At 37.1% G+C, this 12,612-nt stretch overlaps 1 protein-coding gene and 1 pseudogene across 2 annotated transcripts in view; one reads left to right on the top strand and one right to left on the bottom strand.

Moving 5' to 3' along the window:
- The window catches only part of SLC16A10 (solute carrier family 16 member 10), a 114,250-nt gene that overhangs the window by 19,760 nt on the left and 81,878 nt on the right, over positions 1-12,612 (top strand). The gene's annotated exons all lie outside the window — the stretch shown is intronic.
- Positions 1,271-1,380, bottom strand: LOC118532133 (U2 spliceosomal RNA; annotated as a pseudogene).

Genomic DNA, 12,612 nt, shown 5'->3' with positions numbered 1-12,612 from the left:
ACCCCGCCCTCCCCCCGACTATGCTCCGCAGCCTGATAGTGACCAGGGAAGGTGAACTGAACAATTGATGTAAAGTTGGAAAAGAATCAAAGCAATTTTACATTTTTTGTCCGTTTTCAGCTCTATGCTGTGTGGCTTCCTCTTCTCTCTACCTTTTATACACCTTGTGTTTTTGGTAAAGTTGATTAAACATTTAACAACCAAATGTAGTTTTTTAAATTGTGGTAAAGTATATGTAACATTTTATCATTTTAACGACTATTAAGTGTACAATTGAATTGCATTAAGTATATTCACCATGTTGTGCACCCATCACTGTCCTACAATTTTAATTTGAGGCATGACTTTATCATCTCTTTTCCTCCCTTTCTATTACTCCTGATCAATAAATTCAACATAGTCCTTTACTGGATACAGTATTTGTATTTTTGAGATTGAGATACTGATAATAGTAGGTACTGAGCTTAACTTTGGTAGGTGCTGTGCAAGGCAAAATTATGGCATTAGCTTTCTCGATATTTAGTTGTAATTATTTGTTAATGTCTGTCTTCCTTACTAGGCTTGTAAGGTCCGTGAGTGCAGAGGCTATCTATGTGTGTCTTATTTACAGTTTTATCTGTACTGCCTGGCCTAGTGCTTGGCACATAGTAGGCATTCAGTGGAGTTTTTGAACACATGAAAATCCTTTACTGAAAGAATTTATTTCAGTTTAATAAGTTCTTTCTGAATGCTTCATATAAAGTAGGCAAAACTTGTATTCACACATTAATACAGATTATAGGGCATGCCACATTCCAATGTCTAGTTAATTAGTAGAAATCAAAAAGGGTTTATATTTGCAATTTCACCTTGAAGGTATTAGAGAAGATTGTGCATTAAACAAATGGTTGTACAGAATTGGCAGCAATAATCCCAAAGCTTGAAGGCTGTAGGTTAATTAGGATAACCTGGAGGAAAGTGAGTTAATCAAATTTGAGAGTTGAAAAAATGTTCCAATAATTTATGTTCACACACACTTCAAATATATCAGCAGGTAACAGAACTTTAGTTGCAGAATACTCCAAAACAGCGGAATGCAAGTGGATTTTATGGCTTATGGTAATGTTTTGGAGAAAGAAAACTTATAAAATTGTTTGGGGCTGTTTGGTACTATTACCCTGTATGAAATAAAAAACACTAGAGTTTAAAATATTACCCTTATTAAAGATAAAAATATATAGTTAATGTATTAATAAACTAGGAATTATATTTTTTATAGTTACATTTATTAATAGATTCAGTAATACTTTTTATTTAAGAAATATGCACAAATATGGGGATTTCTCTGTTAACTGGTATTAGATACTACACTTGATCTTAGCCAAAAGGCCGAGAAGCGATAACTGGTATTAGATATATATAATTTTTTTCCCCAACTGGCTTATGTTTAAATGGATGTAATGGGGCAAAATACACATATAAGAATTAATTAGCAATAAAATAACATCCCTATAAGAATAATCACAGTATGTCCTCTGATTCTGAAAGGTAAGGGCTCTGTGTTTGTGTGCAGAAAAACCCACTGAGGTCTTTTTAAAAAAAAACTCTGCCTCCAGTAAGGTATTTTTGGATCATATGGAAGGAATAAAGAAAAGCTATTAGGAGCTCTAGTTCTATTATTTTCTTACCGTTTTTCACTCTCAGTAAGCTGAAACTGGAGTTTGGTTTTAGGAAAAGTAATGGAAATTTTCTTATGTACCATCAGCAAAATCTAATCCTGAGTGATTACTAAGGCTTTTCAATGTGTGTGTGTTTGTGTGGATATGCATGTGCGTAGGAGAGCAGACAGACAAAAGACATAGATCTTTGAAATGGACTTCCTCCACTAAAGTAGTAAGAGCAGGCAGTGAGGGGAGAGGAGGCTTGAGGGGAGGGGAGGGGCAGGGAGGAGCAGAATCAGAGGAAACAAAGCCTGAGGCTCCACTCTTGGTTGTGTAAATGCTGCTCTGTCGCCTCATCACTGAGGCCTGCCCTATCCTGATGCTTGAGCTCTGCCCACTTTGTGGGCGTGAGAGGAGTGGGCTGTGTGAAGGTGGGATCTGGGGGTCTTAGTGCCTGCTAGGCTGACATGAGCAGGTTGCCTCTTGGGCTGGGCTCTGGGGTAACAGCAGCACAAATATCTAGGAAAGAAATTTTCCTGTCATCATTTTTATTCCTGAGTCATCATGTTTAGTTATTCTGATGTCTGGTGTTGCCAGTTACTCAGAAATCAAGCAAGCAGCTTCTTCTGTTGGTTTTCTTTACTTCCTTTTTTTCTTATTTCTGTCTTGTCTGTTACTCCTTTTCTTTATTTTAGTCAAGCAGGCACATTTAAAAAAAATAAACATAGAGGTTACCATTTCCACTAGCAAGCACTTCCTCCTTACCTCACTGACTTCTAATCCTGCGGTGTAATGGTGAATTAAGACATTTAAAGGTGTTGCATTCATGTAATAACATTGGTAAATCTCAAGAATATAGTACTGAGTGAAAATATGAAGTTGTAGAATGTTTAATATGATACATCTACATTTCATTTAAAAACGTGTAAAACAATACATTTCATAGAATCTAAAACGCTATTGATGCTAAGATGCACCACTATTGTATATACACTGAATTTATTGATTGTAAGATACATCCTAATTTTATAGATGTTTTAATATGAAAAAATGAATCTTAGAATTGAAGAAATAAGGTAGATTTATTTTATTTTATTTTTTTAAAGATTTTATTTATTTGACAGCGAGAGAGCGCGAGAGAGCACAAGCCGGGGGAATAGTAGAGGGAGAGGGAAAAGCAGGACTCAGGCGCCCGGTAGATATATTTTATTGAAATGGACTTATGTAATAAAAATATAAAAATATGCATAGAGGGGCACCTGCGTGGCTTTGCCGGTTAAGCGTCTGCCTTCAGCTCAGGTCAGGATCCCGGGGTCCTGGGGTCAAGCCCCATATCAGGCTCCCTACTCAGCAGGGAGCCTACTTCTCCATCTCCTTCTGCCCTCCCCTCCCCCCCCCCCCCCCCGCTCTCTCTTGCTCTCAAATAAGTAAATAAAATCTTAAAAAAAAAAACCCATACATAGAAATGATATATAGCCAATTCAGGATGTAGTTCAGCTCTATGAAGGAAGGATGTAGAGGACAGGGCCACACAAGGGGCTTCAACCCTAGAATTTATTTTTAAAAATCTAAAGCAAATATTACAAAAAAGTATGATTAGACAAACCTGGTTGGTGAATTCCTATACTTTTCTGTATGCTGTATTTTGTAATGAAAATTATATATTTAAAAGCTACATAAAAAGCAAGTTGCAAAAGTCTATATATAGTGGATCCTATTTTATCTTCTAGCAGTATTTGATTTTGTGTTCTTTCAGGCTTTTTCCTATGTCTGTCATATCATAGCAGGTTTTGTTGTTGTTGCTGTTGCTGTTGTGGGAAGGCTGGGGGCTTCCTACATTTCCGTTTTTTTGTGTGAATTAAGAGACCTATCATGTGCTGTTTTAGTAATGATAAAAAGGGCAAAGTTTTTAATGCTAAAGATGTCACAGAATGAATAGGATTGGCTGGCATTATTTCTTGGTGTTAATAAGTAGTAAGAAAATGTTTCCATTTTTTGTTTCTTTGAAGCCATTTTTCTGGTGCTCCCTTACTCTTTCTTTCTTAGTCATAGGTGTCTAGAGAGGTCAGGTCTTGAGAATAAAAACAGAGTTAAGTACTGTCAGGACACGTGGCTGGCTCAGCCGGTGGAGCATGCGACTCTTGGTCTGGAAGTTGTAAGTTCCAGCTCCACTTTGGGTGTAGAGCTTACTTAAAAAAAAAAAAGTACTATCATGCCTAGAAATCTGATAAAGACCCTTTTAAAATAGGGTCATGGTGGCACCTGGGTGGCTCAGTTGGTTAAGCGACTGCCTTCGGCTCAGGTCATGATCCTGGAGTCCTGGGATCGAGCCCCACATTGGGCTTCCGGCTCAGCGGGGAGCCTGCTTCTCCCTCTGACCCTCTCCCCTCTCATGCTGTTTTTTTCTCTCTCTCTCTCAAATAAATAAATAAATAAAATCTTTTAAAAAAAGAAAAAAAATTAAATAAAATAAAATAGGGTCATGAAGCTTATGAACTTTTTTTTTTTTAATCCTTTTACTGAAACCTAAAAAGTGTTTTACCCTGCTACCACCAGATGAAAGGACTGCAGTAGGTTGTTTGCTTATTATGCCCAAAGCAGTGAGGAATCTAGGGGCTGAAAGGGATATTGTTTGATCACATTACCTTTAGGGGTCCTTAACCTCCTCTATCCATTAAAAAAGGAATATTTTTCATATTCTATAATATTAGTATCACACTTAGGTGTTTAATAGTCCTTACTGTTGATTAAAATAAAATTTGGCAAGATCTGTAAAAAAAGTGCCAAATATAGTCATACCATTTGACCCGAAATTTCATTCCCTAGGATCTTGCCTAATGACTCATAAGAAAGAAAAAGTTCTATGCATGAAGACCTTCACTATACTATTACTGTAAAAAAGGGAAACTTCAGAGTCAATTTAAATGTCCCTAAATACAGAAATGGCTTAATAAATGATGACAGTTTGCTTTATGGATTGTATTACAACTGTAAGTGATAATGATTGCTATGTAACAACGTAGGAAATGTTTGGTGAAACGAGCAGGTGTACCATGCTATGACTCTAGAAATGTATGTGAACATGAACAAAGATGAAGGGAATATGGAAAATCAAAAACAAAAAAAAAATAGTTGTATTAAAATGGTAGAATTTTGATGTAATGTATGGGGATTAACATAACAATAAAAAATTTAAAAAAATACAATAAAATGGTAGAATTTTGAGTGGATTTCTCCCCTCATCATTTGTTTAAAAAAAATCGTACTTATTTTGGGGGGGGGAGCCAGATCCTTTAAAGAAAAATATGAATTTCTCTTTAAGAAAATGGCAGATGGTAGGTTGGAGGATACTAGAAAACTAAAAGTAGTGGCCCTTTTGAAGATAAAACTAAAACATTTTAAACCAGGTTTGCGTTTGCACTGCACATATTATTTAATTTTGTCTTTTCAAAGTAAGTTGGCCTAGTACAATTGTGTGGAAATCAGAGTATTGAAGAGGATTGGTAAAAAGAAGTGGGAGGATCAAAGCCAATGTGACTGGCTTATTCTTTTGCTCTACCAAATAAACCAAATTTTTGGACTGTGTCTGCTTTAGTCAATATTTGGTTATTTGCTTTGAAGCTATTTGTTTGCAATAATGCCATTAACATCCTCACAAGAGCCACAGTCTGACCCTGAGATGGTAGAATCTTAACTGGTTACTGAGATGGTAGAATCTCTTTTTATTTTATTTTATTTTATTTTATTTATTTATTTGACAGAGAGAGACACAGCGAGAGAGGGAACACAAGCAGGGGCAGAGGGAGAGGGAGAAGCAGGCTTCCCGCTGAGCAGGGAGCCAGACGTGGGGCTCGATCCCAGGACCCTGGGACTATGACCTGAGCCGAAGTCAGACACCCAACTGACTGAGCCACCCAGATGCCCCGAGATGGTAGAATTTTAACTAATTTTATCATTTATATAGAAACTGAACCTTTTGGAGTGACAACCATTTCTTTTCTCTGTGCTTCTTATTTTTGATTTTTGCATAACCATGGACTTATAGCTACCAAAAAAAAAAAAGTCCCATAATTAACTCATAGTTACATCATCTTGCCATCCTAGGTAGACTGGGGCTGGTGATGACTGAAGAGAGAATAGAAAAGACTAATAGACTGAAAAAGTTTTAGATCTTCAGGGCCTTGCTATAACCAGTTAATTCAGCTTCTTCACTTTATAGGTAAGTATAATAAGTACCAGGGAGGCAGCAATGAACCTATGTCTTAGGATTTCAAATCTAATGCCCTTTCTGTTGTACTGCAAGGAGAGGAGAAGGGAAAGGGAGAGCAGAGCCAAATTATTGACATGTTATTTATTTATTTATTTATTTATTTTTTAAAGATTTTTTTTTTATTTATTCATTTGCGAGAGAGACAGAGAGAGAACAAGCAGAGGGAGAGGGAGAAGCAGGCTCCCTGCTGAGCAAGGAGCCCGATGCGGGACTCGATCCCAGGACCCTGGGATCATGACCTGAGCCGAAGGCAGACGCTTAACCATCTGAGCCACCCAGGCGCCCCAAATTATTGACATTTTAGAGGCTACTTTTCCAGAAGGGACAGAACATTGGACTTGATGTCATTATCGTCTTAAGTTAATAGTTTTTACAAAAACTAGCACCCCAAAACAAAAATAGGTAAAAGACACGGATAATTCACCAAAGAAGAAATATAATAAACATGAAAAAGTATGCAACATAATTGAAGTGTAAGTAATAAATGCATATTGCTACCTTAAGGTAAAAAATTTACATACAAACTTTTTTAAGACCATTGGCTTTACAGGGCTTTTTGTTGGCAAGCTACTCTAATTAGGAAATGTAATTATAATGGAAAAAACTGCAATGCAAATGGTAAAAGACGAAAACAACCTGGTCAATAAATTTCATGAAAGTTATGGTAGCTTTAAACCTTTTTTTTAACTCCTTCATTTGATCCTATCTGGCCTCCATAGATGAATTACCTTCGGTGTTGTTTACAGACAAGACACCACTAGGAAGGAAACTGTGAAAGTCTCAAAGCAGTTGAGACTAGGTCTTGGCACCTAATTTTCCTCTCCTTCCGTGCCCTACGCAGATAGAGAAGCTGGTTCAGATCTGACTAAAGGAATGCCCTCATCCCCATTCAGAAGATTACTGCGGGGCCCCAGGAAGACAAGGCCAAGGAAAGAGAATCATCAAAATAGGAAAGGGATCAAAGTGTAGTTATTGGAGGGTGTCAGGCTGAAGACGGGTTGGACTGTGCCGTAACTCTGAAGCCAGGTGAGGGGACTGAGTGGGTTACTGTCCTTGGTAACCATGTGCCACATCTCTGAACAGACCTTATCATCTGGCCTAAACCAGCTCAGCAGTTCTGGTAAGAGGATTGAACTTAATATTTTAGTATTACTGACACAAAAATAGCTCCCCTCAGATCCCATTTGGAAGTAAGCAGGGTAAAAGTAATAAATATTCAGTGTGCTCTTTAACTAAATTACATATTTTAGAGGTGGGCCCAATCAGATCATATAGAAATGCCTTATTTTTCATCTTCTGTAGCAAGAGTGGGCAGGTGGTCTTTATAAAGGGCCGCACGGTAAATATTTTAGTGTAGGCCAAACGATCTCTTTCGCACCTACTCAGCTGTGCTGTTCTAGCAGAAAAGCAGCCGTATACAACATGTAAATGAATGGGTATGACTGTGTTTCGGTAAAACTTTATTGGACACTGACATTTGAATTTTACATAATAACTTGTTATATTCTTTTGATTTTTTTTCCCCCCAACCATTTGAATATGTAAAAACCATTTTTAGCTTTTGGGCTGCATAAAAACAGACGGCAGGTGGGATTTGGTCTGTAGGCAATGGTTTGTTTACTGCTGCTCTGTAGCAGCCGTGCCAAGGGAAATGGAACTCAAGCCATATATGTAAGAAGAGGTCTTCTAGTAACTGTATTTTAAAGAGTAGACAAACAGGTAAAATTAATACTATATTTTAAAATATCTCAATGCTATTTCAAGATGTAATCAAAGTAAAAAAATTACTAGTGAGATATTTTGCACTTTTTTTTCATATTAAATCTTTGAAATTCTTTGTGTTTTGCATTTATAGACATTGCAATTTGAATGCTTGAGAATGATCTTGTATTTAGATTTCTTAAAATGTTCAGTTGGGAAAAATGGATTCACATACATAATTTGTTCCAAGCATACTTAAAAATTTTCTGGGAACTGAAATGAATATTCGGTTTAAGTGCTCAGTAGCTACTTCTATAGTGCAGCTCTGCGGATGTTCCATTGTATGGATGTCCCATAATTAACTGGTTCCCATTGATGGACCATAAGTGGTTTCCAGTCTTGTGCTTTTACAATGTTATAATAAATATTTTTTGTACATATAAATTATTAACATATTGGTACATTTGTAGATATATTCTTAAAGTGAAAATTCTGGGTCAAAGTATATGTACATTTTTTTTCACTTTAAAAAACTATTTAGTGATAAGGTTTCGAGAATAAGAATAGTATAAAAATACCTGTAAACCCTGTATCACCTCCTAACATTTTTATTCCATTTGTGTTAGCGTTTGTGCATACTTGTACACTTTTTTTTTTTTAAGATTTTATTTATTTATTTGACAGAGAGACACAGCGAGAGAGGGAACACAAGCAGGGGGAGAGGGAGAAGCAGGCTTCCCACTGAGCAGGGAGCCCGATGTGGGGCTCGATCCCAGGACCCTGGGATCATGACCTGAGCTGAAGGCAGACGCTTAACGGCTGAGCCACCCAGGTGCCCCTTGTACACTCTTTCTGATGTGTGTGTGTTTGTGTGTGTGTACATACATACATCCACATATATGTGAGAAAAAAATTTTTTCCAAACCGTTTAAGAATAAGTTGGAAAAAAAAATAGGTTGAATATATTGCGGCCTTTTCCTTCTAAATGCTTAAGTGTGTATTTCCTCAATACTATATAATATATATATAACTATATATTATATAATATATAACTATAGTAAATTATATATTACATAACTATAATAAGTTATCAACTTCGTAAATTGAGCATGGATACAATACCCTTTTTTAACATATATAATCCACATTCCAATTTTGGAATAATGTCCTTTGACCCAATAATGTCCTTTTTGGTCTATACTTCTTTTTTTTTTTCTTTTTAAGATTTTATTTATTTATTTGAGAGAGAAAGAGAATGACCAGTGGGGAAGGGCAGAGGGGGGGAGAGAGAGAGAGAAGAGAGAAGAGCGAGAGAGAAGCAGACTCCCTGCTGAGCAGGAAGCCCGATGCAGGGCTCAATCCCAGGACCTATAGATCATGACTTAAGCTGAAGGCAGATGCTTAACCGGCTGAGTCACCCAGGCACCCTGGTCTATACTTCTGATTTTAATAAAAATTACCATATTATCTCTATATTGCCACTTTACATTCCCTAGGGTAGTACGTGAGAATGCAATGTACCCTCTGCTTCAACACTATTATGTTAACACTTTTTGACAATCTTTTAGGGAAAGAATGGTATTTCATTATACCTTGCATTTCTCTTACTATGGTTGAGGATTTTCTCTTGTGTATAAAGTGTCACTTATTTGTATTTCCTTTTTGTGAACTGTCATATCTTTTATTTTTCTACTAGGATGTTGGCTTTTATAGATTAGTCGGAATTCCTAATTTATTGAGAATCTCAGCCATTTTTCAGTGATATGAGTTGCAAGTACTTTTGCCAGTTTGTCATTTGTTTTTTGTTTTTGCTTATGGCATTTGTTGTTGCTCTTTGTTTCTATTTGGGGCATTTTGAAAGCATGTACTGGTGGGATGAACTGTGAATATTTTGTATTTAGATTTCAAAATCAAATCCACAAGTGTGCTTAGGATATCAGTAGAGCAATAAGAAGGGAAGAGGCAGGCTTTCACCTCTCAGTATAAGGGGTGAGTAAACCAGATAAAATGGGACGTATTTATTTTGGACTTAAATAATTATTACTACCTCATGGGTCCATGGCTCTTCACTCTGGCTCTCAAAAAACCACAAAACAAACAAACAAAAAACCACACAAAAACCAGTTATGATGAATGTATTTAATGTTATTTGGACCTTGATCATATCCAGGCCCTACCTAGGACTTGGAATTTTGGAAACTAAATAACATTGCAGAGGAGCACTATAACCTTACTGGTTTGGAGACTATGGTACTGGCAGGATTTCTGGTCTTTACTTTTATCATTTTGGATGTTTCCTTCAAATATTTTATGTATCCAAATGCATAATTTTATGATAAAGGAATTTTTTAAAGCCGGTTAGGTGCAGTTTTTATTTACTTATTTTTTAAAATTTTTATTTATTTGAGAGAGAGCACAAGCACGAGCGGGGGGAGGGGCAGAGGAAGAAGCAGACTCCCCGCTGAGCAGGGAGCCCCATGCCAGGCACGATCCTAGGACTCTGGGATCATGACCTGAGTGGAAGGCAGACGCTTAACCAACTGAGCCAACCAGGCTGAGGTGCAGTTTTTAAATATGAAGTTGGTTTAAACCATTAAGTAGTATTAATGGGGACATCCATCATAGATATTAATTTAAAATACTTAGAAATATGAAATATGTCATGACTGTAACACCTGCATCTATTTCCATAAAAGCTGATTTGCACATGTCTTCACATTGCAGAATCATATTGGTATTCAGACAAACACGCTGACATTGTTCTTCCAACATCCTTAGTTTGGGTCATGAAGCATTTTTTCCATTTCTCCTTTTTCTGTGTGTAACACTTCTTCAGATTCTTAGATAAATAATCAAGACATTTTCCTGTGGGTCTACTTATAAATCACAGGCATATGCCTGGTGTGAAAAGTGCTCATCAGTAGTGTTTAAAAATAAACATAAGCACCCAAAAATGGGTGGTGGGAGAGAGGTGGAAGTTGACCCATGTCTGTTTTCCTACATGTCACTGTTTTAGAGATTGAACTTGTTTATGGACTAGTAGAGAGTCAGGTAACTCTGGCAGCCTTTGTTCTTTTGAAGTGTTTTTCTATAGTTTCTACACAATATAAAGTTCACACCTGAAATGGAAGGAAAGTAAAATGTCAATTGGAATCTGTTATTGTGTGCATATCTCTAGTCTAGAATTACTTAAAGAGAAAAACAAAAGCAAACGTGATGATTTTGGATTTGTATTTTATATTAGATTTATTAGACATAAAATTACCCTTTCAAATTGCTATAAACTTTTCTTTTTTTAAAATTTTATTTGTTGAGGAGAGATTGAGAGAAAGAATGAGAGGCAGGCAGAGGGAGAAGCAGGCTTCCCACTGAGCAGGGAGCCCGATGAGGGGCTCGATCCCAGGACCCTGCGATCATGACCTGAGCCGAAGGCAGACGCTTAACCAACTGAGCCACACAGGCACCCACTATAAACCTTTCTAAACACTCTGTTTCTTTAGTTATCTTGTGAACTGGTAATTAGTTTATAGACTGGCACCCATCCATGGACCACTCACTTTAAGCATTGGTTTCAGTAACTTTAACTTATGCGGGGCACCAACAGTAGCATAGATTATTTGACAGCCTTTTGACAAAGAGGATGAACATCATGTTATAGTGCTGATTTTTGTATCTGAACAAGAGATTAGGGTTGTCTCAGTCACTGCAGAGTAGTTAATGTGTTTTTTTGTTTGTTTATTTTTTTAAGAATTGGCAGTATCTTAAGGTGTCGGTTATTTTTACTCTTTAGAACTTCTGGTGTAAACTGAACTACTCTGAAATAAAGCATATTTTGTGGGGAATACTTCTTAAAATGTGTGTGGATATGAGGCAAGTTAGGAATTTTATTTCCCTAATGAAAAAATATAAAGTGTTCTGCAAAATATTTCTGTTCATCTATTTTTTTATTCATAATTCAGAGTGTATTTGGAATGTTTATTGCCAAGTGATTTTGGAATATACAATACAACCAGCTTCAGTTTAAAAAATTAAAAAAAAAGTTTTTTTTTAAAGATTTTATTTATTTGACAGAGAGAGACAAAGCGAGGGAAGGAACACAGACCGGGGAGGGGGACGTGGAAGAGGGAGAAGCAGCCCCCCCACCGAGCAGGGAACCCGATGCGGGGCCTGATCCCAGGACCCCGGGATCATGACCTGAGCTGAAGGCAGACGCTTAACGACTGAGCCACCCAGGCGCCCCTACCAGTTTTTTAAAATTTATTCCTTTGTTCATTTAATATTTCCTTTTTAAAGCAACCATAAACAGCCTTTAAAAAAAAAATATTTATTTATTTGAAAGAGAAAGAGCACGAGCCAGGGGGAGCAGCAGAGGGAGAGGGAGAAGCAGGCTTCCCGCTGAGCAGGGAGCCCGATGCGGGTCTTGATCCCAGGACCCTGGGATCATGACCGGAGCCGAAGGCAGACGCTTAACGACTGAGCCACCCAGGCACCCCTAATATATTTTATTTAATCCAATGTATCTGAACTATTTCAACCTTAATATAAAAATATTGAGATCTTTTTTTTGTTTTGTTTTGTACTAAGTCTTTGAAATCCAGTGTGTATTTTACACTTACTCAGTTCTGACTAGCTGCATTTCAAGTGCCCAATTACCACATGTGGCTGGTGGCTACTGTATTGGACAGTATAACTCTAAAATTCTGCTTCCATGAGTGTACTTGGTAATTCTCCATTAAACAGATGAGGCCCATCAGATAGAGGCATTACTATATATTTACTTTAAGCCTCTGTATTCCCAGTCAAGGTCCTGAGAACAATTTTGAAGAAGAAAAGGCCTATGAGGCTTTAGCCAGAGTGAGCACTCCCTTTAAATGCCAGACCTAGACAATTAACCCTAAATTGATCCCAAACTTGCTTTTAACAATCACAGATCCACAGTGCCTCACAGTGAGACACATAGGGTACAATCAGCTTCTTAAAACTCCAGTTTAAATGAGCCAT

This window comes from Halichoerus grypus, chromosome 9 (genome assembly GCF_964656455.1).
Source record: "Halichoerus grypus chromosome 9, mHalGry1.hap1.1, whole genome shotgun sequence".
Classification (NCBI taxonomy): domain Eukaryota; kingdom Metazoa; phylum Chordata; class Mammalia; order Carnivora; family Phocidae; genus Halichoerus; species Halichoerus grypus.
Note: the sequence above shows the minus strand (reverse complement) of the source record. Positions and strands in the feature narration are given on the sequence as shown.